The sequence below is a fragment of the Argentina silus genome, assembly GCF_951799395.1.
Source record: "Argentina silus genome assembly, chromosome: 2".
Classification (NCBI taxonomy): domain Eukaryota; kingdom Metazoa; phylum Chordata; class Actinopteri; order Argentiniformes; family Argentinidae; genus Argentina; species Argentina silus.
This window is the reverse complement of record NC_139656.1, coordinates 11,201,469-11,226,400: the sequence shown is the minus strand read 5'-3', so window position 1 is coordinate 11,226,400 and position 24,932 is coordinate 11,201,469. Positions and strand designations below refer to the sequence as shown.

Sequence of the window (24,932 nt, the reverse complement as noted above, 5' to 3'; positions counted from 1 at the left end):
GATTGTATGAAGGATGAACCGAGAGTGCATGGAGGTTGCTACCGCGTTTCACCATGGTCAAGGCTAGCAACAAAGGTGTCTAATAAGACGAAGTCTCAAAGTTGACGGTCACCAAAGGCTCGATCAAGCGCTCATAAGCACATCGACGGATGTGGCGCACTCCTTTCACAAAACGATGGACAAGGGGGTATGCCCCTATAGTAGTTTTACCAGGAACCAACATGGCATGCCAGATGGCGGCCTAATAGCTTTAATGTAAGTCCTGTAAGGAGGAGAGGGCTGTGGGAGTGGAGCACTGAAAAGGCACCACACCCTGCCACTCAAACCAATCCTCAAATGCCCTCCACTTGAGATCGTGTAGACTTGCTGTGGAGGGGGCTCTAGCACCCTGAATCGTGGCTATCACGTTTGGGGTCAGTGGTGAGGAAGAATAAGCAACCTAATGCCCCGGGGAAATGTTAACTTTCCAGTGGAACATTTAAGCTCAGCAGTTAAGCTCAGGTTTTTTTTTTTTAAATGTTTTTAGGGCATTTCTGCTGTATTGGGGTAGAGACAGTAGAGATTGACAGGAAGGATGGGTGGGAGAGGAGGGATACAAGCAAGATATGTCGATGGTCAGAATCGAACCAGGAATCTTGCGGTTATGTGGTATGCGCATTACTGTGCTGCACCACTAAGCACTCCAAGGTAGCTAGGTTCTATCGGAACACCACAGACAGGCTTGCGAATAAGCGTGTGAAGACTGAAAAGAATGAAATGGGTGAGCTGTGAATCAGCTTTTATAAGCTGTCTGGGGCGCGGTCAGCCATGCAAAGCGCTCCCGGCCTGTTCCAGGTGTGATTGAATAGGGTTTCAGCGATTAGGATATGCAAGGGTACACATCCCATAGTGAGAAGTCGAACCGAGTCGACTGAAAGGAACTGTGGGAGAAAATGTTGCATGTTAATAGCTGTGTTCTTGTACACATGGGTAGCATGAGAGATGAGCACCCTAAACACAAAGGGGTTACAGAGGGAGCTAGTAAGGGTAGCCAACCCTTGGTTTGGCAACCATTGGCTTAAACCATTGGTTACATACGAGATGAAAGGAATGTGATGAGTAAAATACAACCACTCGAAAGGTCATTTACTTGTTTGCTTATGCAATGAGTCCCTCTGCCTGTAACTGAGTGACATTCTAACCCAGAGCACATGTTAACCTATTGAACTCATAAATTATGCAAGGCGCAACAGAGCAGCACTTCGATGGAGGGGAAAGTAGGAGTCAACTGAATCTAGGTCAGGGATTTGACTCAAGCCCTTTGAAAATGGGTTTCAAGTCTTCTGGAAGGATGCATTCCTGCATTGCTGTGAGATGATGGTGTGAGTGGGAGTATGCATGACATCTTAATTCAGTAATCGTGTCATCAGGATTTATCAGACGAGAGATCTAAAGGTGATTTCTCCCACAAAATTCACTATGTGCCCTTTGTCTGAGCTATATTAAATTCTGATTATCTGCTCTGTGCACTGCAAATTATTGTGTAACCAACTGCTGTCAAGGACATTTCAGAACAAATACTGGATGAAAGCTCCAAACACCGTTTTCACCATGTTGGTTATGTAAGGTTTACATAGCATGGGTGAAAATATCCAGTTAAGAGGAATTTTAACCTGTCCAAAATTGTGGAGGTTATCTGCTTTGTGCAAAAAATCATCCTATGTCATTTCAACATTGATTCCAACATTATCAAACATTGACTCATTGTTGGAATATTAGAATGTACTGTGTTGTGTAAAATAATTACTTAATCCAGGGGTTCTCAACCTTTTGCAAGCTGGGCCCCCCCAAAGCTGGTTCATTGCAGTTGGGGCCCCCCCTCCTCCCGGCGCCACCCCCACTACACCACCTTGCATAGATAGATAGATAGATAGATAGATAGATAGATAGATAGATAGCCCTAGGCTAGGCTATTATTGTTAGGCCCACACTATTATTATTATTATTATCATCATCAGTAGCGGTAGGTAGGCCTATTATCATTACTAGACTATTGTTATAATTGGCAGTAGCACCAGACTTCTAATGTGAGCTTGCAGGCATTATTATTATTATTATTATTATTATTATTATTATTATTATTAGTATTATGAGTAGTGGTAGGCCTATTATCATTACTAGGCTATTGCTATATAATTATATGAGGTTACATGCTTTATTGTTGTTGTTATTATTATTATTATTATTATTATTATTATTATCATCATCAGTCGGCCTATTATCATTACTAGGCTATTGCTATAATTGGGAATTGGCACCAGACCTCTGATATTAATTTATGCTTTATTACTGTTATTATTGCTAGGCCTAATAGTAGGCATATCATCTGCATTTTTTTACAGAAGCTTGCAGGTAGGCGATGTTAATGTGAGACCTGAGCCTGCTTTGCAGGTATGCTTCATCGTACCTTCGAAGCTTTTTTGCAGCTAGTGGTGCGTCGGTTGCCTTGTTGGTCCTCACTAGAATCTCTCCATTTTTGTTTGGTTTTGAAATAATTTGGATGTGGATTAGTTGTGTTTTCAATAAAGTTTAGGCTATGATGTAACGATGTGTGCGTGTGTGTGGCTATGTTGAGAGACTAGTATCGGGGGGCAATGCAGATTTTATTTTAAGACTTAACAATTGTAGTCCTTTGTGAGTGAGTGAGTGAGTGTGTGTGTGTGTGTGTGTCTTAGTCGCGTGGGTCGTATAGTTGTGTTGCAACACGGTGAAAAAGTTGCTAGCTAGTTAGCTAAGTGCACGTCTAGCAGTTAAAAAATTACTGGCTAGGGCTGAGATGGGGATAATCTTTAAAAAGACTGTTTGTGGGGTTAGTCTTTAAAAAGACTGTTTGGGTTTTGAAGTATAGGCCTAAGTAAATCGATATCGAGATTGATAACAGATAGACTAGCGAGAGCTGGCACAAGCGAACTTGGCAAGAGACTAGACTAGAGTGAATGGAGCTACGACGCGTGTGCGGACGCTTATATAGTAGCACTTACGTGACGTCGCGTCACAGGCTCAAAATACTACCCCCTGTATTGGTAGATTTGAAATGAAACTGTGTGGTTGATTTGTTTGTGTGTTATAATAGTCCAACCACTTGCATTTCGACATGGGGGGAATCTGTTGCATCTCCTTTGTAGGTCTACTAATAGCCAGTGAGTCCGTGATTTTTCGTGTTTTTTGTTTTGTTTTTTTTCCTCCCATCCTGTAGCCTACTCGCGCCCCCACCGGTTGAGAACCACTGACTTAATCCATTGTTGCTTTCTGAATTCAACGGAAGGCAATGTGTGGGGGTCTATTCTGTGGTTGAAAAACAGTTCATGGCAGCAGTGTGATTTCAGGTGTAAAGTGCCCTGCATAAGTCATGGGACAGCATTTTTTCTTCTTTTGGCTCGATACCCTATACAAACAACTGAAGATGGCTGCAGTTTAGGCCTGGCAGAGCATCACCAGAGAAGATACCCAGCATCTGGTGGGGTCAATGGGTCGCAGGCAGTTATTGCATGCAAATAATTGTTGACTAAATACTCATACATCAGTGCATAATTTGACATTATATGAATCTGTCCCATTACTTTTGGTGCCCTGAAATAGGGGTACTATGTATAAAAAGGGTTGTACTTTATGACTGGTGAAACTAACAAAACAAAATGTACAAAAATACCCTTAAATAAAAGTGGACAATCTATACTCCTCATAGTAATAGTTTGATTTGAGCCAAAAGAAAAAAATGCTTCACTGTCCCATTACGTATAATCTCGGCATTGCAATGTTTTTCAGGTAATATCAATCATTGGGCTTTTAGCACAAGGACAGGATGGGATTGCCATTATTAATGTACTCCATTTGACAGTGCTATAGTCAGGTATGGTCATGAAAAGGAAGGATGGACTGCCCCCTCTTACTGGGTTCATGAACCTCAGTTTAACTGTGACAAGTGCAACCCTTTTGTTTGGCTTTTTAAGCAATAAATGGTTTTCATTCAAGGTATGCTGTGGTACCTATGGGGTTTTTCTTCTGCTTGTATATACAGTACATACTTGACAATATGATGGCCCTGAAGTGCAATAAAATACAACAATAAGAGAACTTGCTCGAAATACAAAACAGTTGCTCTGCATAGAAAGAAACACTGCCCACAAATAAGCAACAATTGACGCACATACAAACAGAAAGGCTACCAAATTCAAATGACAAACGTTGTCTCTACATACGAAGAAAAACTGCCCCCAAACTCACAAACACGACGCACACACAATGTGAAGCCATCAGATGCAAAGAAGAGACACTTCTTCACAGAGGCACAAAATAAAAAGAGTGTGCAAGCTAAAGGCTAAAGCTAATGACGTGCAAGGGATTGTGGTTTCACTCAGACTTGGAAGGCTACGTTCGCTGATGTGGATTACATACAACTTGTTGCCCTTGTAAAAAGCCTAAAGAATGTCATTTCATGACTGGAGACAGCTACACTAGCCTGACAGATGCCTGGATTGTGCATGTTATTCTCCCTGTTGCAAAGTGAGAAATAGAAACGTAGCTGCAGCCAAATCGCTTGTTCAAGTGGGATAGTGTAAGAGGGGGAGAGTAAACTGGTGTGACTACAGTCTCCAGCTGATGCAAATTGCATTTGTGAAAATGGCACACATAGGTTATGCTACATGTTTCAACCTGAGCCTAACACAACCCAAATACATGTAAAATCGGGTTTGGGTTAAGAATCAAAGCTCTAGGTCACAGTGACAAAACAGCAGATCATGACTTTGCCCATTATTTTTTTTTTTCAAAGCCAGCATCATTGGGTGGAACTGCATCTGGGTAGGCCATTGATATACATAGCTTATAGGCCCAGCCATGCCCATACGTCCCTTCCTGGCTGAGCAAATATTTGAAGAAATTATAAAAATACCGGGCGGCAAAGGGAACAGCCCCTCCCTACTTGCAAGCAATGGTCAGCCCCCAAACCCTTGCCCGATTTCTTCCACCTCGGTTGGCCACCTGGCTTCGCTGCCTCTATGTGGATGCAGCAGTCACGCTACTCGGTCACGGCTTTTCCCTATCCTGGTGCCCCGCTGGTGGAACGAGCTTCCCACTGCTGTCAGGACTGCAGAGTCACTACCTATCTTCCACTGTAGATTGAAGACCCATCTCTTCAGGCTACATTTTAACTGTCCCTCCTAAAGACGTCTTCATCCCCACAACCCCCCTGTACAGTTTCTCTACTGTAAATAAATGAACAAAAAAATAAATAATAATGATAATAATAATAACATTGTGACTGCCAACAGCCCCTGGTCCTAGCATAGATTACTTTTTCTTATGATGACTGATGGATAGATTATTCACTTACTAAGACAAATGTATTTGTTGTACGTCGCTTTGGATAAAGGCGTCTGCTAAATGCCAAAAATGTAAAATGTAACATCAGACCCACTGGAAAAAGTGTCAAAGTGAGAGGCTAAAACAAATCCCTGCATTAAAATAAATTGGTTGGTCTCAACTGAAAGCACAGATACAGTAGATGGTTCAAATAGAAAGGCTTTGACTGCTCATACTCTGTGTTGGTTTTTCAAGTCAATACAATAGCGGAATATGTTTTCTTTTGACCACCTTAATGGAAATGCCGGAGCCATTTGCTGATTAATTTATCTTTCGGCCGAAGCCTAGGCCTATATTGTATGAAACAGTAGGGAAATTATTCCTCCCAGTTAGCAGAGAGAGGACCATAGACAAGAAAATATGAAAGTATGGCGGAATATAACAACCCTAACTGCTTACGATGGTATACTATGTCTCAATTGCTCTTTTTAAGAAGGCACAACAAACAATGGATTTAACTGAAATCACAATATATTGACGGAGAGTATTGCGTTTAATTTTTATAAAGTCATTATGTAAAATAGTATAGCTATTCAACCATGTAACACCCAGGGAGTGTATGAAAGTCTTGGGCATGATGTAATTTCATCGGTTTAGAAAGAATGAATTAGTACATAAAATGAATGAATGGATAAATAAATGAAGGAACAAACAATGAATAATCAAAACAATCTACATAGCAAACCACTGATTAGACATACACGCCATTTTTGAGAGAGCGATAGGCTACAAATGTGTTTAAAAGTTATTTAAATCAAGTTGGGGAAACCATAGATTATACAGTGCAGTAGCTGTCAGAAGGTTGGCCAAATCTGTATGTAACAACTCCCACCCACAAAAGATATTTGGAGCAATACAATTCATTAGCCTAATTAATTTAATTATGCAATAATTTAACAAATTACATTAGGAAAGTGGGTGTTATTTCTGCACTTTGAAAACATCAAATCACATCTCTCAAGTCAGCTGCCCTACATCCTGAAGCAGACAAACATCCCATTAGAATGACATATGAGGGCAGAACACTGCCAAGATCAAACTGAGAATCTCCTCTGGTTTATATTCCCAAATTACTACTAGGTCAGAGGCAAATCATGAGTGATAACATGGATAGATATTCAGCTAAAAGGGCAGAGAGAGAGAACACATTCACATTGAATAATGTGATTCTGAGGTGAAGAATCGGCTCCATCTCCCACCAAATCAAAGCTGGAATAGCAAGCAAGCCACAGGAGACTTCCCTGGCTATAGCGCCTTTTCGAAATCAAATGTGGCATACTAAACAGAAAGGTCTAACCTCAAAACCTCAGACACTGGGTTTCCAGGGGCAGGAGGTCTTTTAAATGGGGGTAAAATGGCACACACACAGACAGAAAAACAGACATGCACTTTTCTAATGCACTCTAATGTTTATTGTGTTTATACTTTATTTATTTAAGTCGCCCACACAGCTCGATCCGTGGCATCGCAGAACCAGGAAGGGAAAGTGGGGGGTAAATCCAGAGCAGAACAGTGTGGATCCTTTGCTCAAAACACCATGCATAAGCATTGGCAGTTTGGATTGAGATGTCAGTAGAAGACATCAGCATTCATTGCAGCTAAAATAGATTAGAACGGCTTATTGAACCAATGCGGTTGAAATTGGTTAAGCTATTCACAACTTAGTCTATCAGTGAATCTAAGGCATTTACAACTTGATTAATTTCTATCCATTTTGCATTTCATAAACCAGGGTTTATCAACTCCAGTCCGATGAGGTCTGAGGTCTGATAAATGAAAGGGTGACAACTGATTGCATTGACTAAACATAATGTTTACAAACACCAATATACCTTTACCATTGATAACATTGAGACAAAGCTGGGAGATAAGAATACTTCTGAAATGCCACACAACATCCACCCACCCTCCTAAGTATAATACAGTCTCCCAGCATTCCTATAATAGTGATCTGGGCTTTGCAACATTATCAGCCCTCAGAGAACGAGGATTCATCACCTGATTATTTGGGTATCCCCTGAGCAATGGCACTCAGAAAGAGGATGGAGGGACAGGAAGAGCAGGGAAACCATACATAATACCATTGAATGAGGTCATTGTAAGGCCGTGCATCTCCATAGGGCTGCTCAAGCTTTCATTTTGACTGCTTCTGTGGAGGACCCTAAGGGGGGGGGAAGTACTCCCTTGAGACTGACTTCTGAGGTTCTATACCTCTGTATTCCCCCAAACCCCCAGCATTAACCCTCACTCACCTTCCATTTCCCCCATTGCCTCCCACCTATACTTCCAACCGACTCGTACCACATACAGTAGTGCAGTGCGCTCCACTGCCCCAGCTAATGCATTATAAAATCAATTATCTTCTGCTATGTAATGAACCTCTCTAATCTTTTCTCTCTAACATCCAGTCAAATTGTATGACAGCAATACAGGGTGGCAATCCTAGCCCATTCACCCTGGCTCTCACAAATTGTAGATATCTCAGGCAAAATCAAAGAAGTCTCTCAGATATGGATGAAACCAAACCCCTTTTTGAACAGTAGGCTCTACTGGGACTTGGTGAGTTTGACACCTTTATGCTAAGGTGCAAAAGAGAAGGATGTGTCAAATTTGACACTGTGTGTCAAATAGTGTTCAGGGGGGTTTTGTTCTTAACACAAACATTTGCAAAGGCAACCATCGGGGAGACATTAATGATGATTTGACTTCTTGCACAACAGCCATTCCAGAACGTACTGTGGAATCCAGAAAATCACCCTGAGTACTTCTCTGTTTGTCTTTCAATAGTTCTCCTGACAATATTCCTCTCTCTCTTCTTTTTTCTCCTGGTACTCTCTCTTTCTCTCTCTCATACACAAAACACAAGGACAGGAACAAATGCGCGCACAGTTTGGTGGCACGATAAGAAATTCCACATGACAAAGACGGTTGCAGGAAAAAAAGAGATGTCTCGGGATCTGGTAAATCCAGTCTGGTAAATCCAAACCATGGAGCACGTAATGAATCCTATTCGCTCTAGAAGCATACCTCTTCACTTCATCTCCCAACCCTCTCAAACGGAGCAACAGCAAAAGCATACCAAATCTCCAGCCCCATTGCTACTTCAACTTTAATTTCAACTAGACCTACACCACAACCCAAAGCATTTCAGTAGTTTCGTCCCCACCCCCATCCACCTTAAGTGATACATATCGTCAATTCATGGCTCAAATCTCCTGAAGATTACAGCAGAGCCTCAGGGTAAAACAAACCCAGATTACCTTTTGACCAGGTTTAATCTGCCCAGGCTGATAAGGAGGTAAAAACCCTGGGTGGCTTTTCGGAGTGTTGCACTAAATCTGCTCTGGAGCCCGATGGCTTCTCTCGATGGAATTTTAAGTATGATGACAGAGGTTGATTTTAATGACAGTAAAAGGAGGGAGCTCTCCTCAGGTAGAGAAAGTGGACAGCTGTATTTACACCATTGTGTCCATATGAGGCAAAGTACATTATTGTTTACACCTGTAGAGGGTTGTACACAGTCAGTGTTATTGGAAAACCACTCACGTTTATCTGAGAATGTAACAATAAAGTTGTTAGGGCCACCCAATTGATTGCATGAGATTCCTACACCCAAATTACTACAGACGTTTACCCTACAAGGACTAGATAAAGCAATTGTCTATAAGCTTTTCAATGCCATACATTCTCTATCCATCAACCCATCTATTGATTCACCGCAGGACAAAATTGACTCGAGACCCATTTAATACAAAAAAATCGCTCAATACCAATATCACCCATACAAACGAGCTTCATTGGAAATCACACTGTATCTCTTAATCTGCCTCTCAAGCCTTCACATTGGTTAAACATCCCAACTCAGGGGCCACAAAACAAATAAGAAGCCCTATCTACATGGCAAGCCTCTGATAGGCTTCTTTGATTGACGGTAGGAGAGAATAAATACAACTATCTGGGAGTGGTGGTGGTAGTGGCACGATTGTTTTTTAATCTGGTATTGATGAGTGAGGTCACCGGCGATGATTAAAGTATAGGGGCCGTATCATGGCTAAGGCTCTCTCTCTCTCCGTTTGCACCTTGATGAGATGAAGAGACACGGGTGTGCAGAATAGAGTGCCACGCCACACCTTAATCCCTGATTTACTGCATCCACAGGGCATTGATTTAAAAGAACAGCGTGTCACTGCTGATCAGGCCAAAGGGAAAATGTGTGGTTGTGTGTGTGTGTGTTTGAGAGAAATAGTTGGGGATACAGAGTCTCCCACAGAATGAGTGGGTGGGGATAATTTAATATAACATGAAGATGGCCATTGTCCTCGCTAATCAGGATTTCACTGTGAATGTTGGAATGTATAATCATTCATTTTGACAAATAAATTTAACCATGAGCTGAAGTGTCTATCATATCATAATCTAAGCACTCAAAAAGCCTACACTGACGCGCCAAATTCAACTTGCTAAAGTCTTCAAATTCTGTAATGGTTTAATGAACCTGCCGCAACTTTTCTCATGTTTTTAATCATGTGCATCAGCTAAATAAATTGGCAATTCTCCTTTATCTCTCGCAACCCCCAGTCATAACCATAATTACCTGCCACATTAAGTCTTACAGTTGCCTACATGCCGGGGGGGACACTATCCAGGAGGGCACTTTGTGAGTGGCAGGGCAAAGGGGCTGTGAGTGGCAGGGCAAAGGGGCCACCGACAATCCCATTCACTGTCCCGCCTATATTGGTGAAAAGTCTGTGTTGTTCAGAGCAGACCCACTTTGCGGTGACACCAAATTACCAAAATGGTCTTTGCACATGATTTTAGTGGTGCACAGCGCTCTTTAGCGGAAGCAAATTGGGGCCCATATAACAACAATGTTAGACACACACATTCACAAAAGCATGTAGACACATACGCGCGCACACACACACACACACACACACATCCAATTAAGCATGCAAGCACAGACAGACATGCATTAAAGCACACATTTATGGACCACACAAACTAAATTAAGACTCCCACACATTTCTCTTTGGTATTCCATTTCCATACAGAACCCAGCAAAACCATCTCTTTAAGATCCCCACCAGCTGCAACTAGCATCACAACACTAACAGTGCTAACACATCTACCCTGTATTCCTCTATGGAGTCACAATAGCACAGTCTCTGTTGTATTGCAATTTCCACGATAGATGCATCTTTTTTGTGCTTGTGTCCCTACAAAAAAAAAGGCCCCATAAGGGTAATTTATAATTGCTTAGACTTTTAAATGAATATTCTGCTGCAATCCATGTTTCCACAGCAAGGGGAACCTGAGCTCAGAAAGGCCCGGGGCTGTGGAACTGTGTCAGAACCCAGATGCTAATTGCTGTCCCCCCCCCCCCAACCCCACTTTGAATGTTAATAGAAAACAAGGAGGGGTCCTTTGCTATCCTCAGTGCCTTCCTCTCCCCACTCTCTCTCCCTTTTAATTCCCTCCCCCCTTCCAGGGAAAAAATAAGCCATCAATTGTTTTAACTCTATAATTTGCTCGTAGGCAGCGTCCTTGGTGAGTAAATTAAAATGTAACCAGAGCCTGACAAACACGTTGGTTATATGGCAACCTTGCCTGCCTGTTAAAGCCACTCTAGGTTGGTGGTAAATGGCTGCTGTGTACTTTTGAATGACTGCTCGTCGATGGCTTTGCTCAGACAAAAGCATACACTGTACCTTGTTACCGATGCAATCAAGACTTGAAAACGAATACATTTTAACAGGAATGCATAACTTAGCACTAGTTTATGTAGGCCTCATGGTATGCTTTATTGGCCTGTGTAACATGTAGTATACATGTTGCTGACATAACTACTCCAGCATTAGTTAACTAATGGTATCCATTTGCTCTGACTTGTTTGCAGAACTCAAGATATTGGCTATATTTGATTGTAGATGCATAATACTTTCATTGAAAGACCACTTGTTTTTGTATTATACTGTTCAAGGATGTGGGCTTAAACAACTTAAATAATATATCCAGATTTGTTTTCTTAACAGCAATATCCTTAGAGACAATGTGAGTACAGTACTCTAAATGGATTTGATTTCAAAAACAAAAATGGACCTTGAAATTATGTTATTTTCCTTGACGACAAAGCACTGGATGTCCTCTGCATGAATAAAAATTTGCAAAAAAACAACAACTGCACTTCCAAAATACAATCTGTAACAAAATGGAACACAACAGTTTCAAGCTAGGCAGAACCCAAAGAAAAAAGTTGTTTTCAGCCTGTAATGCAACCATGCTTTCCAAGAACACATTTTGACCGAATGTCATTATCTGTTACAGCTGTTCACTATAGACCTCTAATAAACCAAAATACAGAGATAAGAAATACTGGCTACAACAATAACACAACAAAAACAAACTAATAATAGGTAATGGATTGAAAAATGTGCAATAATGACAACAGCAGCATACAGTATATGAGACTAGAAAAATAAGTTCCAGAAGAAACTTTGTGGGCTTGCAATGTCTTATTTTTGTAGGAGAAAAAGTTTAAAGTTTGGATGGTAGCTGAAAGAAAATGAGTCTTATTATCGTAGCGGATAAAGTTAAAGATGGTTTGGTTGGTTGGATGGATGGATTGATAGATAGATAGAATGAGCCTGGAGTAGTTCAGTGGCGTGTGTAGAGAGTTGGTTGGATGAGTGGTTGAGAGTGGTAGAGTTGGTTGGTGAAGTGGTTGGAGAGTGATTTCAGCGATTTATTGGCCTAAATCAACATTCTGCATTGTTAAACAGAGTTTTGGAGTTATTAGGCATCAAAACCAAGTCATAACACACCTAGTTAGACCTCTCTGCACGTTGTAAAGTTGGACTGATGTGAATATCTTAAAAGTTGTAGGAGGAGCAAGCCCACTAAATATTAGTTTGTGATAAAAAAAACTAAAGGTTGTGCATTGCAATTAGCTGCTCAACTGAAATTTAAATGAGTATGTTTTTAATCTCAACAAAAATCCATACTTCTAAAATACTTACATATTCTGTAGCTTATTCTGTCTTTTCTGAATTAATTATCAGAAGAGCACAAAATGGCAACACTGTAAGGATGCACAAACATCCATATAATTGGGCCACGCCCATAAGAGGCAGGTAATCTTGTGAATCTTGTACTGTCTGAAGTTTAATCTTAGCTGAGACACTAAGTCTACCTTTTATCCCTAATCCTATTATTCCTTTAGATTGCTTAATAAATGCATATGTCATCACGACACAGTTCTATGCTTTCCTCATCAACTGTAGAAGAGCTACTGCAGTGCAGTCACATCCACAGAATATGAAGTCCATGTCTGCATTGTGGGGTCTGCAAGTATCGTATTTTTATTTTTGACCTCCCACTGGGATTTACAAGAGAGGTTGAGAGAGAAGCCTGTGGGTCCACCATAGGCCTGGATCAGGTACTTGGCTGTTGGCTTCTCAGCCTGGCCAAACCGTGTACTGACAGCCTGAATCAAGCGATAAGTGGACAGTTCCGGATAGACCTCTACTTTTAGATTAGTGGAACTCAATCCTTGGCAACCAGAGAGCCACACTGCAAATGATCATTGACCCAAAGAGCCACATGGTCCCTCTGCCAACACAGACAACCTACTGTATCTCAGTGCTTGACATTATACAAAATTTAAGCATACATTTACCGCTCATCTTAAAAACTATTATAAAGCCATAATACCATATACCCAGTGAAAAGTGATATGTATTTGAAACACAGATGGGACTGTATATCCCAATTTGGATGACTTTAGTGTGGCTACAGCCTGAATCAAGGAATAAGTGGACAGTTCTGAATAGACCTTTGTTTAGATGCTCTCCATCTCTCCTCTGTTATAGAGGACAGGATGGAGAGAATGGTTGCAGATGGAAATATTATTGGCCACCCTATTTAGACTACAGCCAATTCCGTCTTTGACTTTGCATCCAAATTGGGTTATTTTTGCAGTGCATGTCAATATCTGTGTGCAAACATGGCATGTACACAAAGGCACAGTTTAGGAATGTTCCAAGTTCATTGTTCCCAGTTACGAAATGGCTTGTCAGACTACTATTTGTTTAAAAAAATAACGGGGTAAATGCTTTCCATTGAGTTTACGGGTATAACTCTTTCAGATAAATTAGCAATTTAGCTGCTTGAAGCAAGATAATTAAGAATAATCTTTTTTAGCTTCTGACCCAAGTGGTTTCAGTTAGATCAAGAGTGGGCAGCGAGTTGCAGATTGAGATTATGATGGGGGAGATGTGGGAGATATCATTACCTCCCTCGTCCAGTACAATCTGTGTTAGAGGCCAAGAATAGATTACATTCTCAATCATCAAATAAGCTAGAGGGTAGAGTACTAGCATACAAGATTTGGGTCAGAACATTAATTTGATTATATAACTCAGTCAGTTAGGGTCAGAGGGAACTCTGACATGTCCATGATCAAATAATCCCTCATTGGACAAGAGTGTGTATGAGTATGCTGTTATGATGAGAGTGAGTCTGCAGCATAGCCCTAAGATGTACGAAGAACATTTCAAAGGCTAGTTCCATATTCCCTCCTCTGTCTAGTGATTGGTTCTGAGATTCAATGGTCAATGGGTAATGTGGATCAGTCCGTTGTGTTATCTTTGCTGAGTCAGCAAGAGCCATGGCCGAAGAAATCTCTTGATTATAACTCAGCAGTGTGGTGCGTCACCTTAAATCGCTCCCCCTCTCAGATGGGGGAGGGACTATCAAGGGGCTGGCAACAACTGCAGGCGATCTCACTCAACCCCCTTTGGCACCGGGGCCCATAGAAAGTGCTTACCTATGAAGAAAAAGAGAGAGAGAAAGAAAGGATTATTCAAGCAGCTGTGTTATGTTACACTCAGCAGGTCTATGAGCTTGCTTTTCAAGAGTATCCAATCACTCTCTTTCGCCAGAGTGCTGCAACTGATGTTTTACATGACATTTACATTTTACATTTATGGCATTTAGCAGACGCCTTTATCCAAAGCGACTTACAATAAATACATTTGTTTAAGTAAGTGAATCTATCCAACAGTCATCATAAGACAAAGTAATCAATGCTCACACCAGGGGCCATTGGCAACCTTAATGCCAGAAGCCAATTATTATTTTATTTTTGTATTATTATTATTAACAGGAGAGAACTTGTACAGGGGGGAAGTGGGGGTGAAGAGGTCTCAAGGGTTGGGGTTAGGGTTAGTACAGGGGGGGTAGTGGGGGTGAAGAGGTCTTTAGGAGGGACTGTTAAGATGTAGCCTGAAGAGATGGTTTTTCAATCTAAGGCGGAAGATCGGTAGTGACTCTGCAGTCCTGACAGTGGTGGGAAGCTCGCTCCACCAGCGGGGCGCCAGGACAGTGAAAAGCCGTGACCGAGTGGCCGCTGCATCCACGTAGAGGCGGCGGTGCCAGGCGGGGAGCCGAGGTGGAAGAGCGGAGTGATCGTGCAGGGGTTTGGGGGCTAACCATTGCTTGCCACGCATAACATTATATATTCAACTGTTTACTAGACCTCAGCCAAAACATTGTTGCGCATTTCCCTTGACAAGCCACATTTAGAATCGCCGCTATGGCAAAACTATTCTCCTGTAGTTTTCCTGCTGATGGGAAAACCATAGGCCTACATGAAAACAATTATGATCTCTCAATAAATTATTTGCTACATTGATGTTGGAAAAGGAAAACTACAGGACGAACAATCTTAAAATGCAGGCCTACCCCCATGTAGCGTTTGGCAGGTGTTAATTTTCATGAGTGTTGGTGTGCTGTTGTGTAAACATCAAACAGATCACAAATATCAGTTGCTCGGCCTGAATAAAGCCATTTACGGATCGTGATACGGTAATTTGTCCATCTATGCAGATGTATATACAAGTGTTAATGTTTGGAATGTTGCACACGGCGGTACCTACTAATTCTATTGAAATGTATTTGAGCAGAGTGGGCAGGCCTACCACTATGTACTTGATAAGTGTTGATGTTTGGAATGTCTCCCATGGCCGTAGCCACTGATTCTATTCAAATGTATTTAATAAGTGTTAACATTTGGAATGCCACACGCGGCCCTACCCACTGATTTACAAAGCCATTCTCCAAAAAAAAACTTTTAAAAGAACGAAAGGCTCTACTGTACAATAAGCACTACTATTTGTTTAAGCCTAGTGCATATTCCAACCTATTGCCTATAGGAGAGACGCGATCGAGGGAACAGGTGGAAACATCTACTATACAATACACTCACATTTTGAATGTGAAAAATAAAAGCAGGTAATGTCAGGGTATTGTAGAACCTTATTGCGCGTTCTCTAATGCTTCACAGTCATGGAACTGTGACAACATTTCTAGGATTGTACTGTACCCTACACATATATTATATATGTTATACATGTTAGAATTAGTGTGTACATACAGATTAGGATTTCCCAACAATGCCTCCTGGTGGTTGTTTTGCCGAGGTGAATTCATTGAAATAGAACATATCAAATCGTCGAGCTGACTCACTACTGCCATCGCGGTACGCTGGCGACATCCTCACACAGACGCGTACTTTTAAACACTGGACTTTCGTATCTTGCATGAACAATATGTATACATAGCGGAGGCTTCCACCAAAGTAGAATAAAATCTCCAGTAAGAAAACATGTTTAGCTTTTCTCTCAGGAGATCTCATGATCTGCGGTGGCTTATAAATTGTATACACTCTTTAATTATGTTTGTAGATAGTTGTTTAAAAGCCTAATTTAACATGTCCACTCCATTCAATATCCATATGATCTGTCTTTTCTTATTATCACAGAATAGGTGATGTAGCATGTAATCCGTTTCTGTATGCGTTTGTAAGACCATTGTAATGACGCGGAATGTTTAGCACACACATGGAACAAGTTGTGTCTGAATATAATGGTAAGTGCATTTTTCAGATAATTAGCCTACTCACTCTTTTCAATTGCGTGAATAAAATGTAGTGTGACCAAATCATGTGCTCGTGCCACGAAATGAAAAGCTTAGTCTGGAGCCCTAAAAAATGCATAATTCTTCTCCCAGTGCAACAATCAATGCATTGCTGGACGTCAACTAACGGTAAAACAAAGAAAAACAAAAACAACACAGCACGCTTTTTCGACCCTACACAGCTTGGAGTGATTTTGTGGGTTTTGTGTTAAGAGCCTGTGATTTTTTAGTCTGTGTTCATGATAACGTCCCCTCTGGGATTGGTACATTGTCTATTTCAGATGGTCTTAAAAATACTTTTTTTAAGGTTTACTCTTAGTTAATAAAGAACATATTAAAAAGAGCACAGGCTAAACTACAAAAATAAACAACCTACTTTGCTCAGAGGTTTTCTTTACACCAAAGACGCTCCATCAGGCAGAGTAATTGAGAGGCAGCTGAATTTGCCAAGGAGGAAGGGGTACTAATGCACCAAGCGGAGGGGGCAGGATGTTCACATCGGTGGATGGATGGAGAGATTGCATTATTTTGCTTGGTTTATTCCAGAGGCTCCAACCCTCGACCTGAATTATCAAGACTAATGGGTAGGGAATCGTGGAGCCAAGCCCACAGAACAAGAAGAGAAAGAAAATCGCAATTGCTGAACACAAAAAAGAACGAGCAGGGGTGGTAACAGTACAAGGAAAAGTAACCCGTCTTGTAGCAACTCAATGGTCCTTGCTATTTGCCGGGTACGGATTATATGTAGACTTGTCTCTCTTCTTATGAATGCTTGACTTGCTAAAACAAATCCTACCGGTAAAATGTGTTTTTTTCCTTCAACTTCTTAAGGATTTGAGAAGAAGACGCAGCGCACGCTGAATGCATTATCCTACTAATTGAGTTGCCTTGGTTTGATGTGTCAAGTAAGTGTGTTATGCCTACGTAAGGACAATATTAACAGTGTGTGTAGTGGCTAAAAATGTTCCTATCTTTTCCTATTCCTCGTCTAGTAAATGTCCAGAGTTGTTTTGGGCCAAAATTATAGTAACCCCTTTATTTGGCTTTACAAGAGTGTTTGATTTAAATAAAAGAAAAAGAAAATACTAATACGGATAAGTTCTTATCAAACAAAAGGTTTAAACAAAGGTCGGCACAGACATGGCATAGGCACGTAGGCAAAATAAGCACGGGCACAGTAAAAAAGAGTCTAGCCAGCCAATCACCCTGAGGCCTGGGTTCTTGGTACTTTTATGGCTTATCCAGTCTATAGAGGGGGTACAAACACTAAAGAGACAATTTATAACAAGACATTTCATGATTTCAAGTGAGTTCAAGTCCAAAAATAGACACAAGGATGAATATTCTAAATGATTGCCTTTCTTCCATATAAGATTTGAACTTCCAAACAGAAATTCAAAACAGCATTTAAACAGATGTGTACTGTTACTATAGTATTTCTGAGTAGACAGATCAGGTAGACCTACATGTAAAGGGATAGTTACCCCAAATTACAAAATCACTAGTCTATGGACAAATACAGACTTCAATCCATGCTAACTGGTAGATTTTCTTAACCAAAAACCAGTGGAGATCAATGCACAATACAGTCATGAGAAAAGGTTAGGACACCCCCCAAAATATTAAGTTATTCTTTTAAAAATATGGACATATCAATATTTTATCTTCTTTCTAACAATATCTATAGATAAAGGGGATGTAATTGAACAAAAAACAATGAAAATGTAACTTTGTAATCATTTATTTAACGAAAAATTAACAATAATGCCAATTCCTACTGAGGAAAAAGTTAGGACACCCCATGCCCTAATAGCTAGTATTGCCCCCCTTGGCTGAAATAACCTCAATTAGACGTTTCTTATCACTGTCTACAAGTCTCTGACATCGATTGGGAGAAAGTTTTTCCCACTCCTCCTTGCAGAATTCTTTCAGCTGTGGGATGTTAGAGGGGTGTCTTGCATGCACAGCCAGTTTCAAATCAATCCACAGCATCTCAATAGGATTAAGATCCGGGCTTTGACTTGGCCATTCCAGAACTCTCAATTTCTTTTTCTTGAGCCATTCCTTGGTAGATTTACTGGAATGTTTTGGGTCATTGTCATGTTGCATGGTCCACATCCGCTTCAGCTTCAACTTTCGAACAGATGGTCTCACATTTTCCTCAAGCACCCTCTGATACAATACAGAATTCATAGTGGATTCTATGATGGTGAGCTGACCAGGCCCTGCTGCAGAAAAGCAGCCCCAAACCATGACATTTCCACCCCCATGCTTCACAGTTGGTATGAGGTTCTTGTTCTCAAATGCTGTCTTGGTTTTGCGCCAAACATGTCTACTCTTACTATGCCCAAATAGTTCAACTTTGGATTCATCTGTCCAAAGCACATTGTTCCAGAAGTTCTGGTCTTTCTCTAGGTGTTCTCTGGCAAACTTTAGTCTTGCCCTGATGTTTTTTTTTGACAGCAGGGGTTTCCTCCTTGCACACCTCCCATGTAATGCAAACTTGTTCAGTCTCTTTCTTATGGTGGATGCATGTACTTTGACATCAATTGTGGCAAGAGATACCTGTAGGTCCCGTGATGACATTCTGGGATTGTTGGAGACTTCTTTAAGCATCTTTCGGTCAGCTCTTGGGCTGAACTTGCTTGGGCGGCCTGACCTGGCCATGTTGGTGGTGGTTTTAAATGTTCTCCACTTGTAAATTATTTTCCGGACAGTGGAATGGCTAATTTCGAATTGTTTGGAGATCTTTTTATATCCCTTCCCAGACTCATATGCATCTACAATTTTTCTTCTGAAGGCCTCAGAGAGCTCTTTTGATCTCGCCATGGTGATGCAACTCACTTCAACAATCAAGAGCAAACCAAACTAAATGTCTGAGGTTTAAATAGGACAGGCTCCTCCAAAATCCTCTGTAACGATGTTCTAATCATTTGCACCTGATGTGGTGCTCTTGATTATAATTTTAGGCATTTTAAGTGGAACTAAATGTGGGGGTGTCCTAACTTTTTCCTCACAAGAAGATTGCATTTCTATTAATTACATTTTACCAATCATTTTTTAAATAATTTGTTTCAGTTGTATTTGTTTAGTTTTATTACCTCAATTTTTCAATATTGTTCAAATGAATATCAAATGTCCATATGTTTGAATATGTTGAAAAAGACAAAGGTTTTCATAGGGTGTCCTAACTTTTTCTCATGACTGTATGTGTTTTTGTAATTTGGGTGAACTGTCCCTTTAACTATAAACTTACTGCCTTAAGGACCGTTCACACCAGAGTTAGCGACAAGGCGGCCAGCAATCATTCATTCATGAATGAGAGGCAGCGACTCGGGGCAACTCCGCCCCCGGTGACACGACACTGGCTAGCGGCACGACAAAAGCTATTCCTGGCGGCAAAGCGACATCTCGGCATTACAATTACGTGAACTAGTACAGAATTGTTTTGTTACATCATAGTTAAATTTAGAATTGGCATAATAATAATAATTATTATAATTGATACATTAATTCATAGATTAACCATCTATGTAGATGCACACAAGCGATTTTGTAGCTCCTGGTGTGCACGGCATGACAAGAGAAAAGACAAGAGTAAGAGCCCTGAGAAAGCAGGCAATTGTGTAGCTCTTGGTGCACTTCCAGTTGGAGTTACAGGCAGCTTGACAAGTGACAGCGAATTTCAATGGGGAAAATGGTAAAGCGCATCGAGGACCAGCTTGGGTAAGGAGAAGTTATAAGAGATGAAAAGGGGGATAGGGGAGAAAGAGGAAGAGGGGAAATGAGAGAAGAGGTGAAATGAATTGATAGGGGAGCGGAGTCAGGAGGAGGGAAGGGAATGAGGGGATAGAGAGGAAGAGGTGCAAAGGGAGGGAAAGGAGCAGGGGAGAGGTGAGGAGGGAGTAGAGACTGGATAAGGTAGACACTGCAATTAATTCAATCGTATTGACTGTAAAGACAAAATCAGAACAGACATGTCAACTCCTGTGCATTCAGTTAGTTGCACAGTTCTTATTTTCCACTTTGTTATTTCCAAGCTAATCTTGGACAGGTTTTAATGACAGTTCACCAGTCCAAGCAGGACCCAGCAGGGCCCCCGCCAATCAATGATAACCCCCATCTGCCCAGCCCGCTGCCCACGCCTTACAGTACAGTATGTTCCCTGCAAGATGACCCTTTCAGAAAAGAAACAGCATGGAACAAAGCCAAGAAAAAGGCAACTAAGAGCAGGTCCTCTATTTCCATATTATAAGCCATACAATAGCACTAAAACCCCTGACAAAAGCAGACAGCTCTCCAAATGCTAATTTGCTGAAAAGTCTGCAGATGATGCGGAACAAGGCTTTCACCTACTCCTGCCATACATAATTCATACTATTGACTGGTGAAGCAATGCCACTTTCATGCACTGGGCTCGCAAAGTGGTTCCACTTTCACACACCAAGGCGAGCCAATGGATCCAAACCAACTGTGCCGTTACGCCGAGCACACAATGGAGCTTGGCGTGAAATGTCCACAGTCATACACACAGTCATACACACAGTCATACACACAGGCACACACACAGGCACACACACTTGAAAACATGTTCACGGGGCACATGTGCAGACAAACAAGCACAAATACACACACAAGAAAAAACACATAAAAGCCATAAACACACCATAGCAAACACACAAATGGAAAAATTAACACGTCAACAAAAAGAGAAACAAAGTAACCATCTCACTCAAATAATTAATAATCAAAGTAATATCGCAGGGCATACAGTATGTAAACAGGAGCACACCATGCATGACAGCCATTGTCTATCAAGAATTATTCATAGCCCAATGCACCAGTCCCACGGGGAACATTCAATATTAATTTATATGTGCTCCTTCATCTGACCCACTTTGGAGAATCCCACCACAGCTGCCACAGAAGAGGCTCTTGGCTCCCATTCAGGACCAGGAGGATTGCTGCTACAAAGCCCCCCTCAAAATAGCCTGCCCCAGAGATGCCTGCTTTCAGACAGTTTTCTTTTGTGAGCAGGAATGTAAACAAATAATTGAACAAATGTACAGTCCAAATGTACAGTTCCAAATGTACATTTTTGTGGTGGGGTTTACAGTGTTGGCTACAAATGTAAAAGAGCATGGTAACGTTGACACTCAAACTGAAATGTGCTGTTAGACATATTCTGCTCTGCTCTGAGCAGATGGTAGCCATCACTGGACTGAATTTTGGCTTTGGGGTGCGAGGAGTGTTAAGACTTGAAACCAATGGGCACTGTAAACATTTGTGATTCACTGTTGGGGAGCCAAAGCGCAAATTAAATGTTAATATCACACTAGCGGCATGATAATGTAACACATTCAAATGAGTTTGAGTGCCGGACCTTATGTGAATGAAAGGCTGATTTGATGTCATACATAGCTTTCTGGTGGTTGGCTTCTGTAGTTGTAGCTGATTCTGTAATTGAGCAAAGTCTTGCCAATTGTATGGCAATATTGAGGGAGTCACACCACTGTCAGTATTTTCCTCTGACTTATTACCAATTCATGAGGAACAGCAAGATGCCATGATGACAGCTGTCAATAACAGGAGGGGTGCTCTAATGTCTTATTGCCATGATCACTTAATCAAATGGAAGTTATTCCAAGTTGAACCCGTCAAACAACGCATTCATGTCACAGCTTTGATAAGGCGACATTGTCTTTCAAGATGCTGGGGAGCGTGTTGCAGTCTCTTTGTTCTATTTATAATTGATGCTGAATAGCATCACTGATACACTCTTTTGATATGAAGAGTTTACACTTGAAAAGGGACACCCCATTTCTTACTCCATTCCATGTACTAGATTGATTAACGGTCGAGACCCTCTGAACTTTGTGGGGGGTTTTTCAGACCACAACCATAAACAACTGTAGCCTTTGTTGAGCAATCATCATCGTGTTGATTCTGGAAGTGGTCTTTAAGAAGAGAAACCCATTTCCCAAGCATGTCATTATTCAGGGATATGGGGACAAGGTTAATGGCGATTTCTCTGGTTCATCCCCCCCCCTTAAGAATGATGGTGCAGGTCAGCCATGGAGAGTATGACCACAAGATAACACCATAAACTATCTTCTCAAGGGACAACTCAGTAATTGAACAGCTCATTAAAGCAAAAAAAAAAAAAAAACTTTAAATTATTAATTGGCCATGTTAGAGTTGTCCTTAGTCAAACGTAATTTCTTTCTCTCTTCAATTCTCTTCAATTCTCACTCAGAGAGCAAATCTTAAGACAGCCAGTTTGATGTTTAAAGTGAAAGGGCTTGAAAGCTTTCCACCAACCACCCAGAATCAAGAAGGCTCCCTTCAAAGGGAAACATCAATTGGCTTAAGAGAAATTATTCAGACTGTACACAAACATGGCTTTGACTCTTCCCCACAGACATACAAAACTCCCATAACTGAAAAACAACCTGTTTGGCCAGGCCTTGTGTTTTTTTAAATTGTGATGTACAGTAGAGCCTCCAGTTATGGGAATTAAGGTAGCTTCGCCTTGGGATTAAGGTAGCTTCGCCTTTGCACCCACTTTTTCTCTGTCCCTTTGAAACTATGCAAAGCACCTGCCAAATAGTAATGTAATGTTTATGAGAAAGAGATGCAATCAGAGAATGCAAAAAATAAATGTATTTTTCGGTCAGTGCTGTGGTCATTATACTGAGCTCTACAATGTTTTAACACTAGCATTACACACACACTCTTCTCTTATTACATGTTCCCCTTGGTAGTTGTCTTCTTGTATCTAATTCATAGTTTTTTCCTTGGGTAATTTTGCATACACTTTGTCATAATCCAGCATTAACAGGCTGTTCACACAGCAGCCATTTGCTGCATCTCTGTGTGGAATGCTATGTTTAAAAATCAAGACTCCTAACAAAATTTGCATGCATAAACAATAGTACAAGGCCACCATAACATGCTCATCTGCACGTTGCTGTAGCGTGAAATCTGCATGTTTCCACACAACACTATTGAACTAACACAACACTACTAAACACAATTTTAAATACAAATACACTACTATTGCAACCCAATTTATGTGGCAGTTAGGCAGTATTAGGCATTTAATTTGAGTGGTTAAGGTAAGGGTTAGTGTTAGGCAGTGGTCGAATTGAGGGGGTATGTTGGGATATGCCAAACCCTTTGTTTAAAAAAAGGGGGGAAAGCATACCACTTGTTCGACTTTGAAGAAAAACAAACACAAATGAATACAAGCTGATTATCAAAAATGTAATCAGCAAATCGCACATTTATCTCATGATAGTGAGATTGAGCAGGAGGAGGGGCAGCGTGATACCTCTCATTCACTTCTGCAGACTCGTTGAAACTTTCCATCCAACGGGTTAGATCCTCAGCCTAAAGGGTCTTACCCTAATAGGTTTCTAAAGATATACTTAGGCTCGTGTCGAATAGGTTCACCCTGCTGTTCACCGTCTACTTCCCCCAGTTTCCCCTGCTTCCTCTTTCCAGCTTTGTTCTGTAAGCGACCCACAATGGAACACAGCCTGTGAAAGGCCCAGTAGTTAACGACAGCTCTATTCTTATTTGAGTGCCAGTTGGTGTAGCTGCAGGAATTTAATTTATTGATGAGGACAATTCATCCAAAGGGGATATTTTAAAAAGAGGCTAGAATAACCATTTAGATCCTATGATGTAATATGTGCAGTGAAATCTAACTTTTTACAATTTAACATGGAGGATAACACAACTTAGGTGACTATTTCAATTCTATCTAACCTTCTAACAAGAACTAAAATTCTTATTTTTCTTTAAATGAGATGTGTACTTTATTTAAGCTTTAAGTGTTACAGCATGGTAATGCAATGTAGCAATGAAGTAATTTAAGAAATAAAAGAAATTAAAGGAATAAAAGAAATTAAATCTTACCCTGTCCCTACTCTGTCTAACTTTGTATACATTTAGAGAGGCTCCATCCAGCATCGGCATTTGCAACCACCGAATACTCTCGGTTCCTCTATCAGCTCAGCTGATTTCTCCTGAGCATCACCAAGACCTCAACCGAGGGACTTCAACGACCCACGCTTTCTAGTACAAGTAAAGTGGTCACTCAACCCCTTCCAAACCGTTAACAGAGTCCCAACCACAGACAGTTATGGGCAATGCCATAGAGAGTGAGGACTAAGTCTCAAGGTAGCTAAGAGGGAGTCTACTCCGATAACATCAGCCTCCAGGCTGGAGGCTCCCAAGTCTAAACTCTCTCCTGAGAGGACTTTGGTCGTGGATTCCCCGATTGGGCTGGACCTCCGGGTCTCTTAGGGATCCGTCCTCAGTGGGGTCTTATGGAAATGCCTGTTGAGATGCTCGTCATCCCATTTTTTACCTATTCTCCGGACCTGGACTCCTCCTGGAAGGTGGAACATTTTTAACCTATCAGACTTCTTTCTCCTTCCCCACACCATACTTGGGCATACCTTCCCCTGTTCTGGAAAGTACCTTAGGTGGAAGTTACACCATATTTGGGCACATCTTCCCCTGTTTGGAAAGTACCCTCCAGATAAGGC

The 24,932-nt window shown here is 41.1% G+C and overlaps 1 protein-coding gene and 1 long non-coding RNA gene across 2 annotated transcripts in view; both read right to left on the bottom strand.

The window, feature by feature from the left end:
• cadm1a (cell adhesion molecule 1a) overlaps nucleotides 1–24,932 on the bottom strand; it is a 274,145-nt gene that overhangs the window by 159,135 nt on the left and 90,078 nt on the right. The window lies entirely within an intron of this gene.
• Nucleotides 23,018–24,706, bottom strand: LOC310801384. Its single transcript, XR_014554109.1, has 2 exons — nucleotides 24,298–24,706; nucleotides 23,018–23,915 (listed from the first exon to the last, which is right to left on the bottom strand). It is a non-coding gene; the product is annotated as an uncharacterized lncRNA (long non-coding RNA).